The sequence below is a fragment of the Pholcus phalangioides genome, unplaced genomic scaffold, assembly GCF_987345545.1.
Source record: "Pholcus phalangioides strain wild (caught in Gottingen) unplaced genomic scaffold, Ppha-v1.0 ptg000017l_1, whole genome shotgun sequence".
Classification (NCBI taxonomy): Eukaryota; Metazoa; Arthropoda; class Arachnida; order Araneae; family Pholcidae; genus Pholcus; species Pholcus phalangioides.
The window spans coordinates 68,161,238-68,175,207 of NW_028301610.1; positions in this window are offsets into that span (position 1 = coordinate 68,161,238).

Below are 13,970 nucleotides of genomic sequence, written 5' to 3' on the forward strand. Positions count from 1 at the left end.
GAAATCTTCCAAATGTACCTCCACTTCTATATATTTCTAAACTCTTCATGAATAATAATATTCATAATATATATTCATTCTTTCAACTATTTCATGTAAAATGAAAAATTCAGCTACTAGAAAATGAATTGAAAAAAAGGAGCCTATGTTATATCACAGCACGCTTTCTTTCAGTGCAAGACTTAGCATCAAATTGAATAGTCTGTACACATTCTAGGAGCTTATCTTTTTCTGCATGTCGCAGACACAGAAATGAGCTAACGAAATCAAACGGACGGGAAACACCCTACGAACATCAATGTCAACACCAGCTTTAGTGGATTACAGCTGGTGTAGGTTGTGTAAATTGGTATAAAATAAAATCTTTAGTTGTACCTCTCATGATCTTGTAGATTCTTCTTTATCCAATTTTCAAGTTTATTTTAGTCTTCGGTCAGCTTTTTGTTTTTAGCTTTCCCCTTGGTGTTTAAAAAAACTTATCTTTAATGGGAAGAACCCCTGAAACGAATCAAACAATTTTCCATAGAAACCTGAAAAACGTGATGGGAAATCTTTTTTCTAAAAATCACGTTAGCCGAAACGTGATGGGAAAACACGTTTCGGCTAACGTGTTTCTTAAAGTGGACGAGGTGACCTATCATTGTTTACTGATAAAAGAAGACTGTTGAAGAAAGCGATAAGGGATAGTAAAAAGCAAGTTGAATCTAGGTTGGCAGATAACATTGGCTCTGACCCAAAATCATTTTTTCGATACGTCAATAATGGATGTAAGGGGACAGTTGGCCCCCTCTCGATAGGAGGCTCAAAAGTAGAGAGCAATGTAGGCATGTGTAGTGCTTTCAATGACTTTTTCGCGTCGGTTTTTAATGGAGATAATGATATTCGATATACGGGTGTTGCATGGGGTAATAAAACGCTCAACGATATTCAAGTGGAAGACGTGGAGGTCCTAAATCTTCTAAGAAATGTATGTGCAAGCAAAGCACCAGGACCAGATGATATCTATCCCAGGGTTCTCAGGGAAGGTGCTAATGAATTGTTGGGGCCAGTCGCACAGATATACAGGAGTAGTGTTGCTGAGGGTATCGTCCCGAGAGATTGGAAACTGGCTAACGTTGTTCCGATATTTAAGAAGGGTAGTAGAGAAGTGGTGTCTAATTATCGTCCAGTGAGTTTGACGAGCTCCCTCTCGAAAATTTTGGAAATTATCATCAAAAGGCAGTTTGTGAAGTGGATAGACGAGAATAATGTATTGTCGGATAATCAGCATGGGTTCAGGAAGGGGAAGTCATGTGTAACTAACCTCCTTTGCTTCTATGATTACGTGACTAAGGCTTTGGGTAAGAGCAAAAATGTCGACGTTGTTTACCTTGATTTCCAGAAGGCATTCGATCGGGTCCAACATGGCAAACTCTTGAAGCGTTTACACGAGATTGGAATAGGGGGCAACTTGCTGAATTGGATAGAATCGTGGTTAAGAGATAGGTCGCAACGAGTTATGGTGAACGGGGAATTCTCTGGTTGGACAGACGTCACAAGTGGAGTTCCTCAGGGAAGTGTCCTTGGCCCCATACTTTTTTCACTTTTTATCGACAAACTCGATCAGGGTATCGATGGAATTACTAGCAAATTCGCAGATGATGTGAAGCTAATGGGGGTAATCGGGAATCAAAGCGATAGGGAGTTGCTCCAGACCAACTTAAACAAGATTGCAGCATGGGCAAATGAATGGAGCATGACGTTTAGCGTAGATAAGTGCATGGTCGCTCATTTTGGTTCGAACAACCCACGGTTCTCTTACGAGTTGAATGGTGTCACTATCCCGGATGCAACTAGAGTCACCGATTTGGGAATTCTCATTGACGAGCGACTTAAGTTTTCTGAACATTGTTCAGCGGTTGTCAAAAAATCGAATAGAATGCTTGGTCTCATTTTCAAAAAGGTCTCTTCGCGTTCTCCTAAAGTCATTCTTCCGCTTTTTCGAGGCTTAGTTCGTCCTGGACTGGAGTATGCTGTAAGGTTTTGGAGACCATACCTACAGAGGGACATAGACTTGGTTGAAGGGGTGCAGAGAAGAGCTACGCGTGTCCTTATTGGCACACAGGGCTTGAGTTATGAAGAAAGACTTCATTTTTTGAATATGTTTACATTGGATGAACGCAGGTGTCGAGGAGATATGATCGAAGTGTTCAAAATTTTCAATGGGATGGATAGGATGGACCATGAACTTTTAGTACACCGCCAATCGACTGCTTTTACAAGGGGACACCAGTATCGATTGGTGAGGGACAATGCAAGGTTATGGTGTCGCAGGGAATTTTTCTCCAATAGGGTTGTTAATAAATGGAATAGCTTACCCCCGGAGGTAGTAAATTGTAACACAATTGACACGTTTAAAAAGAAATACGATAAACATGTTGGGGTAAATCGAGAAGCTATCCATTCTTAGAATAAGACAACCATAAGTATTCTTTATGGGCATTGTATAATATTTTATCATGTGTATATATTGTTTGTAATTTGTGTTAATTGCATTTTTAATTGGGTTGCTGTATTTTTGAAACATATGACAACCATATTTTTATGGGCATCTTTTTTATCAGCCACCTCGTTGGGCATTTTGCCTGTTGTGGCGTTGTATTTGTATTTGTATTTGTATAAACGAATCATCTTCGATAGCCAAGGTATCACTGTATAAGATAGATTGTTCTATCGATCAAACAACATCGATGACATATCTCGTGGTAACCTCGACGATAAACGAGAATATTAATGCGAATAATCATTGGAACGACGAATCTATTTCATCGAAGAAATGATCGATCGAGATGTCATTTTCGACGAAGATGCCCTCGACCATTCTTACACGCGTGAATGAGCGTAGATGCAGAGCCGCCCTTAGTGGGTGTGCAACAGGTTGCGGTCGCACTGGGCCCCGCTTTTCGAGGGGCACCGCACTCACAGTAATAGAAGTGAAAAGTATATATACATCGATTAAATTTTTTTAGTAAGTAAAACAAGGTGCCAAGGCTTTAAACTAAGAAAATATACAAATTTTTATACCATACATTATTACGGAAACTTGTTTCTCTCGCGGAAGGGACTCTGTCGCTCAGGATCAATTATTATTCTTGTTTCGCGTTGTAGGACAAAGGCCCATAGCCCCGAATCGAACGGGGGGGGGGGGGCAACTTATTAAATGCTTTCATTAATTCTTCAAATCAAATTTATTCATTTACAACATACAGAGATTTAGATTAGTTTGAAAAGAAAACAAACCATATTTATCATCCAGAGGCTGTGATGCCTGTACGGATGAATGAAAATTTACATGATAATTTTTTTTATTTATTTTATTATTCAATTCAAAACAGCACACATAAATACATGAATACAAATATACAAAATAAAATAAAGCCAACAGAACAAAAGACAAAACATACACTATGCAGCTCTTAGGGACCCATTTGGTCCGTCCTAGAGCTTAATAAATACTATATATAATAAACGGAAAGTTCGATTTATATTTATTTCATTTTATTCATTTATTATTATTTTTATTTTTTTTAATTATAGATATTTCAAATTTTTCCTTGGTTACCTATTTATATTTTCAATAAACCTTTCAAAATTCGTTATAGAGTTTGAAAATGTGAAAATTTCTTTCTTGAGATGTTTATTTATTCTAAGGTCTGATAATTTTTTTCCGAATTTGTAACAAATAGTTGGTCCTAGGTAATTTATACTTTTTTGAACAAGGTATTTATTTGTTTTTGGAGTTAAATACAAGAAGTTGTATCTATTTGAGGTTCTATCGTTATTAGTTTTAAGAAATAAATTATGGTTTTTAGTCATAAAAATTATCATTTTATTCACATAAATTTGCCTTAGATCAAGTATTAAAATTTCTAATTTCAGTAGATCTGTATTAATAAATGACATTACCTTACGTTTTATGCGATTATAGATGTTATTTAAGTTCTTAATATTATCGTGATAGGCACCTTCCCACACTGTAATAGCATAAGTTACTCTTGATTGGATCCAAGCATAGAAAATTGTTTTAAGGAGTTCCGGACTTACAGTGTTTCTTAATCTATATAAAGCTGCAATTTGTTCTCTTACCGTATTACAGACATTGTTAGAATGACTATTCCATTTTAGATCGTCTTGTATAACTACTATAACTATATTCTCTTACTCTTTCTATGTGACCGCAAGAACAGATTTGGGAGGGGTATTTACAAACGTGCAATCTTAGTGATATTGGAGTTTCTGGTTTAATATCTCTAATTTTTAGACAGATGAATTTTGTTTTTTCTACGTTTGGAAGTAATTTATTTTTTGTTAGCCATGTCTGTCTAAGGTCATCTTCAACTTCAGTTATCAAATGAGAAATATTTTTACCTTCAAAATATAATACGGTGTCATCCGCGAAAGACACTATTCTACCATGCAAATTTAGAAGGCATAATTCATTTATATATATCAGAAAAAGTGTGGGGCCAAGAGTACTGTTCCCTGAGGTATTCCTTTTTTTATTTCAAGGTAATCACTTTTTTCATTTCTATATAGACTGCCTGTATTCGTCCAGAACCACCGCAATGAATTAATTAATGAATAAAATATATGAAACATACGACATGAACAGAAACATTAAAAAAAGAGAGACAGATATACAACATAAAAGAGACAGAATTATCACTGCCAAATAAAAAAAATAAGTAAAGATAAAAAAAAATCAAGAACGAAAAAACATACGCAACACAAAAAGGACAAAGTTCTTAATGCATGGCGAGAAATTTAAAATAAAACAAAACATTATAGATAAAAAATATATGAAAAAAATGAAACTCGCACATACATAGACAAACACAAACAAGAACAATTTTTTTTAATTGAAAAAATACATATAATTAAAGTGGCAAAGCTAAATTAAAGAAATTTTATTGCTCCTCCTAAAGGTCAAAATAAGAGTCTACATCGTCTATTGAAATTAATAATTTGGATAATGATTTTTTAAATGCCGCGTGTGTGGGTATATTTTGTATTTCTAGTGCTAGTGAATTATATAATTTTGGAGCTAAATAATAAAAATGTTTACGAAATATTCCTTTCCTAAAAGTAGGAATACGGTAAATCATATGGGGTCTTCGCTCGGAAACATTATCTTTTAAACTGCGTAAGCCTTTATTACGGTTTAAGAACAGAATAATACGAAAAAGATCATTATGGCGTAAAGGAAGTAGATTAAGATTTCTAAAAATTGTGCAAGAATGAGGCGGAACCCGATTCAAAATTTTGAAAACTCTTTTTTTGTATTGAAAATAAAGGCAATAAATTAGTTTTATAATCACCTGGAATCATTCTGGAATCATTTATTGCATCAATACTGAATTTTCATATATATATATATATGAAAATTTTATATATATATATGAAAATTTTATATATATATATGAAAATTTTATATATATATATGAAAATTATATATATATATATATATGAAATTTAATTAATTATTTATATATCTATATATATATTTAATTGATTTTCTGTATGTCTGTGTATGTCCGCTATACAAATCTACAATTTTAAATCGATCGTCACCAAATTTTGCATATATACCAAATGGGACCCGACTTGCACGATAGGCTACTTTAAAATTTCGTCAGAGTAGGGCAAATGTCTCAAATGCGCAAAAAACTGTCGGGCAACAATGGTTTTTGAGCCTCAACAATCATTTTCCGAACGTTTACTTTGGTTACCGTGGTTCTCTAGCAATGCGTTTCATACGTGTATATGCCTTTACAATGGTTTGTCACTTTTCTAATGCTGCCAGTATATGTGTACGTATAATAGTTTATGCCTTATAATGGTTTGCCACATTTTCAATACTCTCAGTAATGGGGCTTTTTGAATAGAAGTCATAATCACATCATCAGCACCGCTTTGAGGGTCAGGAAAAGGGTGATCCTCATAGAAATCAGTGTTAAAATTGCCGATTTTAACTGTAGAAATGCGGAAATTTGGTGGGGTTTTCTGTCACATCAATAATTTTAAAAATTAGCCGGACCTACTTTGAGTTGGAGATCCATGCAATAACATTGATTTCAACTTTTTATTTATATCTTCTCAAGCACGAAAATTAATGTCTCCGTATTGTCTTTTGATATTCAACTGCATAAATTCATGTGGGTTAGGATAATTTTTAATTAAATATGGGCCTATAAAGTACATCGAAAAAATTCCACAGCTTTAATTAAGCATTTTTGAAAGCTGAAATAGGCAGATAGACAACTTGAAGTTCAGGGGGAGGGGATTGAATCACCTAGCCCCCCCCCCTTAAAAAAGGGGAAAAAATATATTCATTTCTACGTTTCTTTAAATCTAGATTTGTTTATTTCATGAAGCCGCCATATTGGTTAACTTAGACACGGTTTGCATGTCCCTCAAAGAAAGAGGGAGATATCACGTGATCAAAAAAGCCTCATTAAAGAAAACCCGGGCAGCGCCGGGTATTATAGCTAGTATATATATATATATAGAGCTGATGTTTTTTGTTAATGTGTGTGTGTGTGTTAAAACGCAACTGGCCCCGCAATAATTTCCACACCGGGCCCCGCCTCGTGGATGGTAAGGGTGGCCCTGCGTAGACGTGCAAAAACTTATTATAGCATGATTAATAATTGAAATAAACTTAACGTTGAAGTTAACGGTAGCCGATCGTTTCAACAACTGAAGCCGTAAAAAAATATTTGACAATCAGTCAATATGAATCTTTATCGAAGTAATACGAGTATAACTTTTTGGATGGCATCGGAACTCGTGGTTTTTGATAGCAGTAACCGATTGATAACTATGAGATACTTACCCTGGCAAGTCGAATATGATTCCCCATTCGGGGGTTCTTCGGAGAGAGCATTTATTTTCTCAAAAGAAAAAAAAAATTACATCATACCCCAGGAAGTAACATTAATGTCTCACGAGCAGCAATTTGGTGCCCCTGGGACTTTTTTTTTGCAAAAACTATTTTACATTCTTATAATAAATTAAAACATACTTAAGGCATTTATATGCATGCACATACATGTATATAACAGAGTGATTACTTAATTCCCCCTTGGCCGCATTTTACTGGCGAACCGTTGATCTTAGAGCCATACTTCCAATCAGAAAAAGTATCCAAATAACGTGGAGAACTCAGATACCTCATTCATGTTGAATTCAAATAAAAAAATATAAAAACTTTTTACGTTGTTTCCGTGTGCCTAGAATTTCACTTACCATATGTGCCTTGTCTTTCTAGAGGGCAACAAAGAAAATTCCACGTTACTAAGTTGAAGTCCATTCGCTGAGATATTTGAATTTAAAAAAAGGAGGAAAAACTGGGAAAGAACAGCAAAAACTAACAAGCAACGCTTTTTCCCTTATTTATGTTGTTTTCCGCTCAATCGCTTAAACCGCGGAAGTTGCAAAGAATGAGGTGAACCCGTGCGATTGTAGCTGGTGGTGGTGGTGGTTATAGAACACCGCCGCGGGAGCGTCTGTCTCCATGATCAGCTGGCATCATGGAGCTATCACGTGAGGATCTATCGTGTTTTGCTGACACCAGATAATATTTCTAATAAAATTCATGAAAGAACGTCCATGAAAGGAACAGGACTCGCCTTGAAGTAAGTGAATATCATACTTTGTTAACTCAACTCAAAGCTCACCGCCTGTGCCGTCTTAACGCGTGGGTCTACCTGGACGTGGCCCGAGGGCCTCACAAAAATGAGATCTGATTGAAATTTTCAAGTGTAAGCATGTAAACTTGCCTGGTAGGGCCTTGAATTTTATAGAAAGCCTAATTTTCATCAACATAAAATTCTTCCCGAAGAACATCTTCAACAGCAAACTTTTTCCATGCATTGCCAACAACGTTGCGGTTGGCATAGTTCTTCAACCTTTTGTTCCAAATGAGACTTTTCATAAATACTTTTGAGATTATATAAAATGTCTTTTACCCTCTTCGCTTGGTTTTTATAAAAACAATGGTAATTAGAACAACGTCCGCAGTCAGAAGATAATAGTGGTTTGAGCCGATTAAAGCAGGAAAGCAGTTGCAGTATGACCTCCGCAATATATAAGTTTCACTACTTTTTCCCCCGCTCACTCGCCGCGATACAGCGGGAAGCGGTGTACTGTGGACGTACCTTAAAAGTCGAAGCACACTACACTGACGTGACATGATTTCACTTCACGTCAGTGTAGTGTGTTTCAACCTATATTCATATTCGCGGAACTTATAGAGCGCATTAGTGGTGACATCACGACCGGCAGCACTGATTCGAAACAAACATGACCTGCGCGAGATTATAAAGGGAAACGCCATAGGACGTAGGTGAGTCTCCGTTTAAATTATTTGTCTAAAAAAATATGATCAAATACGACTTGTGAGCTCTTGAAATGAAAACTCCAAACTCTTGTGAATATGCAATGTTAAAAATATACTAATAGTTCGTCTCTAATTATCTCTCTCTCTCTATGAAAGCTTCTTATTTCTCGCATGGTATCCGTTCACGTGCGTTTGGCCTAAGGGTGCGATTATAGTGCACGTGTGTTTCCAGAATCGGAAACACGCGTGCACTATAATCGCTCCCTTAATCAGGGATCTTCAACCTTTCAGACATTACAGGCCAAACTGAACTTTCCACGAAGCCTGTGGGCCACCAAGTCAAACCATGGTATTCTCGGTTATAAAACCGGGTTCTCTAAATTATTGAACACTTCTGAATATATTTCTTTCATTAAATTTGAATTTTTATTTATTTTCAAATAGCTTCCTTTTATTAATTAATTATCTCTTTTTTTTGATCAATTACTTCTTTTATTAAATCTGAATTTTGTCTCGGTAATTCTGAAATTATTTTTCCCATTAATTTTAAATTTTCATCACTTACAAAATTTTCTTTCATAAACTCTTATTTTTTTCATAAATTATTAGTTTAAACAATTCTGAAATTACTAATTGTCAATTCCAAAATTATTCTCAACAATACTGATTTCTATCAGTAGTTCGGCCAAAGTCCTACCAAAATCTCTTCAAAATCCCAAATGTTACACAAGTATGAAGAAAAATCCACTGTCCTGCAGTCTGGGTTGATGCACATAAATTATGCGCAACATCTGTACCAATGTAAGGTTCTATAATACACAATGTGCATCAACAAATAAATTTATACTTTAATGGTCTTTAAAACATGTGTATCATGAATGAAAGAAGTAAACTAAAACTTAACTTTTAACCCGATACTTTTAATTACTGCTTCTTCGCGGTTGCATCATTTGGAGATTTGTATAAACTGCAATCACATCTCTGTCATTGTAGTGTTTATAATCAGGCACAAAACTCACCATAATTTTTTATAGGGGAAAAAAGACCTGAAAATAGTTTGTTCGATTCAATCCTGAAATCAATGATTGGTGGATTCAAGTGATTCATGGATTCAATTCAGGAATCAAACGCATGGCTACTGATATAAATGCGAGTAAACAGATAGCATGCGAGAAATAAAAAGCTTTTATAGCTAATAAGAGACGAACTGTTATTATATTTTTAACATAGCATGTTCATAAGAGTTTGAAGTTTTCATAAGAGCTCGCAAGTCTTATTTGATCTATTTTTTTAGAAGAATAATTTAAACAGAGACTCATCTAAGCCCTATTTCGTTTTCCTTTTTAATCATCACGTAGCTCCTGTTAGTTTGGAATCAAAGCTATCGGTCGTGACATCACACTAATGCGCCCTATAGCTTCGGCTAATTTCACTTTTAGTCAAAATTGCGAATTGGACGGTCATATTCCCAAAGCAGTAGGGAATGTGCTTGTATATTTTGAAATTCTTTTATTTCGACTTTTTTCACGTATTTTTCGTTAATCTGCCATATAACGAAGTTTCTAGACTAAGAAATTTTTCCGTATCATATACAAAAATGACAAGAATATGATTTTGTAAACTTATTAGCTCAAATATAGCTGCTGGGAATGGAGAGATTAGTTGGTTACAATGAAGCTGTGTTCGAAAATATTCGCTGTATAACCTAAAGGAAAGAATCTCCTACAGTTAGAAAAACAATGCACCGTTGCACAAATAAACAAACAGGAAACGGTTTATTTTAATCCTTGGAATTCCGTTAATTCATTAAATTTTTATCACTCTACATTTTTATATATGCAGCATCAGAAAGTGTAAATAAACAAAGGCGTTGTTTTAGATAACGGTATCTCACTCCGGTAAAAACTAAAATTTTCTCATTCTTTTGAAGTTTTGTTTTGTTAAAACAAACTTGCGTCGTTTTTATTGAAATGAAAGGAATATGAATTTTAATTAAACAAAAATTGCTGTGTTCGAATGTTTTACTTAAAATTTCAATTTATCCCTACGCGCAATTGAATATATATATATATCTCAATCTATATATATCGCCGAAAGTTGCCCTTGCGGGTGATTCTGTGGGTGGGAACAAATCAGGTAGGAGCGAATATTAGTGAGTCTCTGTCAGAATACCGGGATTTACTATTATCCGCTAGGGAGGGGGGTTCAGATGTGGCAGTGATTCCAGTGCTGCCAAGGGGTAGTAGGGGATATAGGAGTAGGATCCACCAATTCAATATAGGCCTGAAGGACATTTGCTCCTCACTTGGGGTCACGTTCTTGGAGCTTCCCGCATTTACCGATAGGTGGCTTCGTTCGGATGGGATCCATCTAAATAAGAGAGGGGTCTGGGAGGTTTACGATAGTCTTAGGTCAGGTTTTTTACTCCCAGACCACGTAGTCGGGAATGCGGGTTAGTTAATGATAATCACAACAGTACTGACGGAAAATTACCCACCTCTGACTTGGATGGCTTCTCGATTGACACTAAATCACCGGGCAAATTAAAATGTGTGTTAATAAATGCCAGGAGCTTGGGTAATAAGAAAGATTTTTTAGAAACTATGATAGTTGTGGAGGGCTTGGATCTTATAGCCATTACAGAATCTTGGGCTAACGATGGGGATGAATCTTTCTTACACATCTCAGGATACGATACTTTTTTGAGAAATAGATCTGATAGGAAAGGGGGTGGAGTGTTGATATACGTGAAATCATGTTCGAAGGCTAGAGAGTGTAACGTGCAGAGAAGTGATATTGAAACCATATGGGTTGAACTTGAGAGCAAAAGACGTCATAAGCTTATTGTTGGGGTTTGTTACAATCCACTGAATAGGGATCAAAACTACATTGCCAAAATGCATGATGAAATTTCCTACATGTGTAAGCGAAAGAGGGTTCTCATACTAGGGGGTTTCAATTACCCGGGTATTGATTGGGAGAACCTTTCATCTGGAAATCAGTATGAAAGAGACTTTCTTAAGTTGGTGCTCGAAAATTTTTTGTATCAGCATGTATCAGAAGCCACTAGGGGTACTGCTATTTTGGATTTAGTTCTTACTAGTTCTGAGGATCTAGTTGAACATGTTTCGGTGGGGGAAGAGTTTTCTTCCAGTGATCATCGTATCGTCAGATTTCACTGTAACTTTTCCTCGGGTAAGGTTGATAACAAAAGACTGGTTCCTTGTTTTCGGAGAACTAAATTTGATGTTTTGAGAAGAAGGTTAGCGGAAGTTTTCAAAGACCGGTTGGAATCAGTAGTGGTGGTAAGTCAATGGGAAGAATTTAGTACGAAGCTGTCCTCTGTTTTGCACGACGTCATACCCTTTGTTCGAAAAAAGCGTGTTTGTACATCACACCCTCTATGGTTCACGGATAGCGTGCGGAACCTTTATCTTGAAAAGAAAAGAGCATTCAGAGAGTATAAAAGTGGACGTGGTGACCTATCATTGTTTACTGATAAAAGAAGACTGTTGAAGAAAGCGATAAGGGATAGTAAAAAGGAAGTTGAATCTAGGTTGGCAGATAACATTGGCTCTGACCCAAAATCATTTTTTCGATACGTCAATAATGGATGCAAGGGGACAGTTGGCCCCCTCTCGATAGGAGGCTCTAAGGTAGAGAGCAATGTAGGCATGTGTAGTGCTTTCAATGACTTTTTCGCGTCGGTTTTTAATGGAGATAAAGATATTCGATATACGGGTGTTGCATGGGGTAATAAAACCCTCAACGATATTCAAGTAGAAGACGTGGAGGTCCTAAATCTTCTAAGAAATGTATGTGCAAGCAAAGCACCAGGACCTGATGATATCTATCCCAGGGTTCTCAGGGAAGGTGCTAATGAATTGTTGGGGCCAGTCGCACAGATATTCAGGAGTAGTGTTGCTGAGGGTATCGTCCCGAGAGATTGGAAACTGGCTAACATTGTTCCGATATTTAAGAAGGGTAGTAGAGAGGTGGTGTCTAATTATCGTCCAGTGAGTTTGACGAGCTCCCTCTCGAAAATTTTGGAAATTATCATCAAAAGGCAGTTTGTGAAGTGGATAGACGAGAATAATGTATTGTCGGATAATCAGCATGGGTTCAGGAAGGGGAAGTCATGTGTAACTAACCTCCTTTGCTTCTATGATTACGTGACTAAGGCTTTGGGTAAGAGCAAAAATGTCGACGTTGTTTACCTTGATTTCCAGAAGGCATTCGATCGGGTCCAACATGGCAAACTCTTGAAGCGTTTACACGAGATTGGAATAGGGGGCAACTTGCTGAATTGGATAGAATCGTGGTTAAGAGATAGGTCGCAACGAGTTATGGTGAACGGGGAATTCTCTGGTTGGACAGACGTCACAAGTGGAGTTCCTCAGGGAAGTGTCCTTGGCCCCATACTTTTTTCACTTTTTATCGACAAACTCGATCAGGGTATCGATGGAATTACTAGCAAATTCGCAGATGATGTGAAGCTAATGGGGGTAATCGGTAATGAAAGCGATAGGGAGTTGCTCCAGACCAACTTAAACAAGATTGCAGCATGGGCAAATGAATGGGGCATGACGTTTAGCGTAGATAAGTGCATGGTCGCTCATTTTGGTTCGAACAACCCACGGTTCTCTTACGAGTTGAATGGTGTCACTATCCCGGATGCAACTAGAGTCACCGATTTGGGAATTCTCATTGACGAGCGACTTAAGTTTTCTGAACATTGTTCAGCGGTTGTCAAAAAAGCGAATAGAATGCTTGGTCTTATTTTCAAAAAGGTCTCTTCGCGTTCTCCTAAAGTCATTCTTCCGCTTTTTCGAGGCTTAGTTCGTCCTGGACTGGAGTATGCTGTAAGATTTTGGAGACCATACCTACAGAGGGACATAGACTTGATTGAAGGGGTGCAGAGAAGAGCTACGCGTGTCCTTATTGGCACACAGGCCTTGAGTTATGAAGAGAGACTTCATTTTTTGAATATGTTTACATTGGATGAACGCAGGAGTCGAGGAGATATGATCAAAGTGTTCAAAATTTTCAATGGGATGGATAGGATGGACCATGAACTTTTAGTACACCGCCAATCAACTGCTTTTACAAGGGGACACCAGTATCGATTGGTGAGGGACAATGCAAGGTTATGGTGTCGCAGGGAATTTTTCTCTAATAGGGTTGTTAATAAATGGAATAGCTTACCCCCGGAGGTAGTAAATTGTAACACAATTGACACGTTTAAAAAGAAATACGATAAACATGTTGGGGTAAATCGAGAAGCTATCCATTCTTAGAATAAGACAACCATAAGTATTCTTTATGGGCATTGTATAATATTTTATCATGTGTATATATTGTTTATAATTTGTGTTAATTGCATTTTTAATTGGGTTGCTGTATTTTTGAAACATATGACATCCATATTTTTATGGGCATCTTTTTATCAGCCACCTCGTTGGGCATTTTGCCTGTTGTGTCGTTGTATTTGTATTTGTATATATATATATAATGACATGTCCTGATTCACTGACTGATTCATCATCACCGAGCCGAAAACACTGAAGTTATGAATATGAAATTTGGTCAG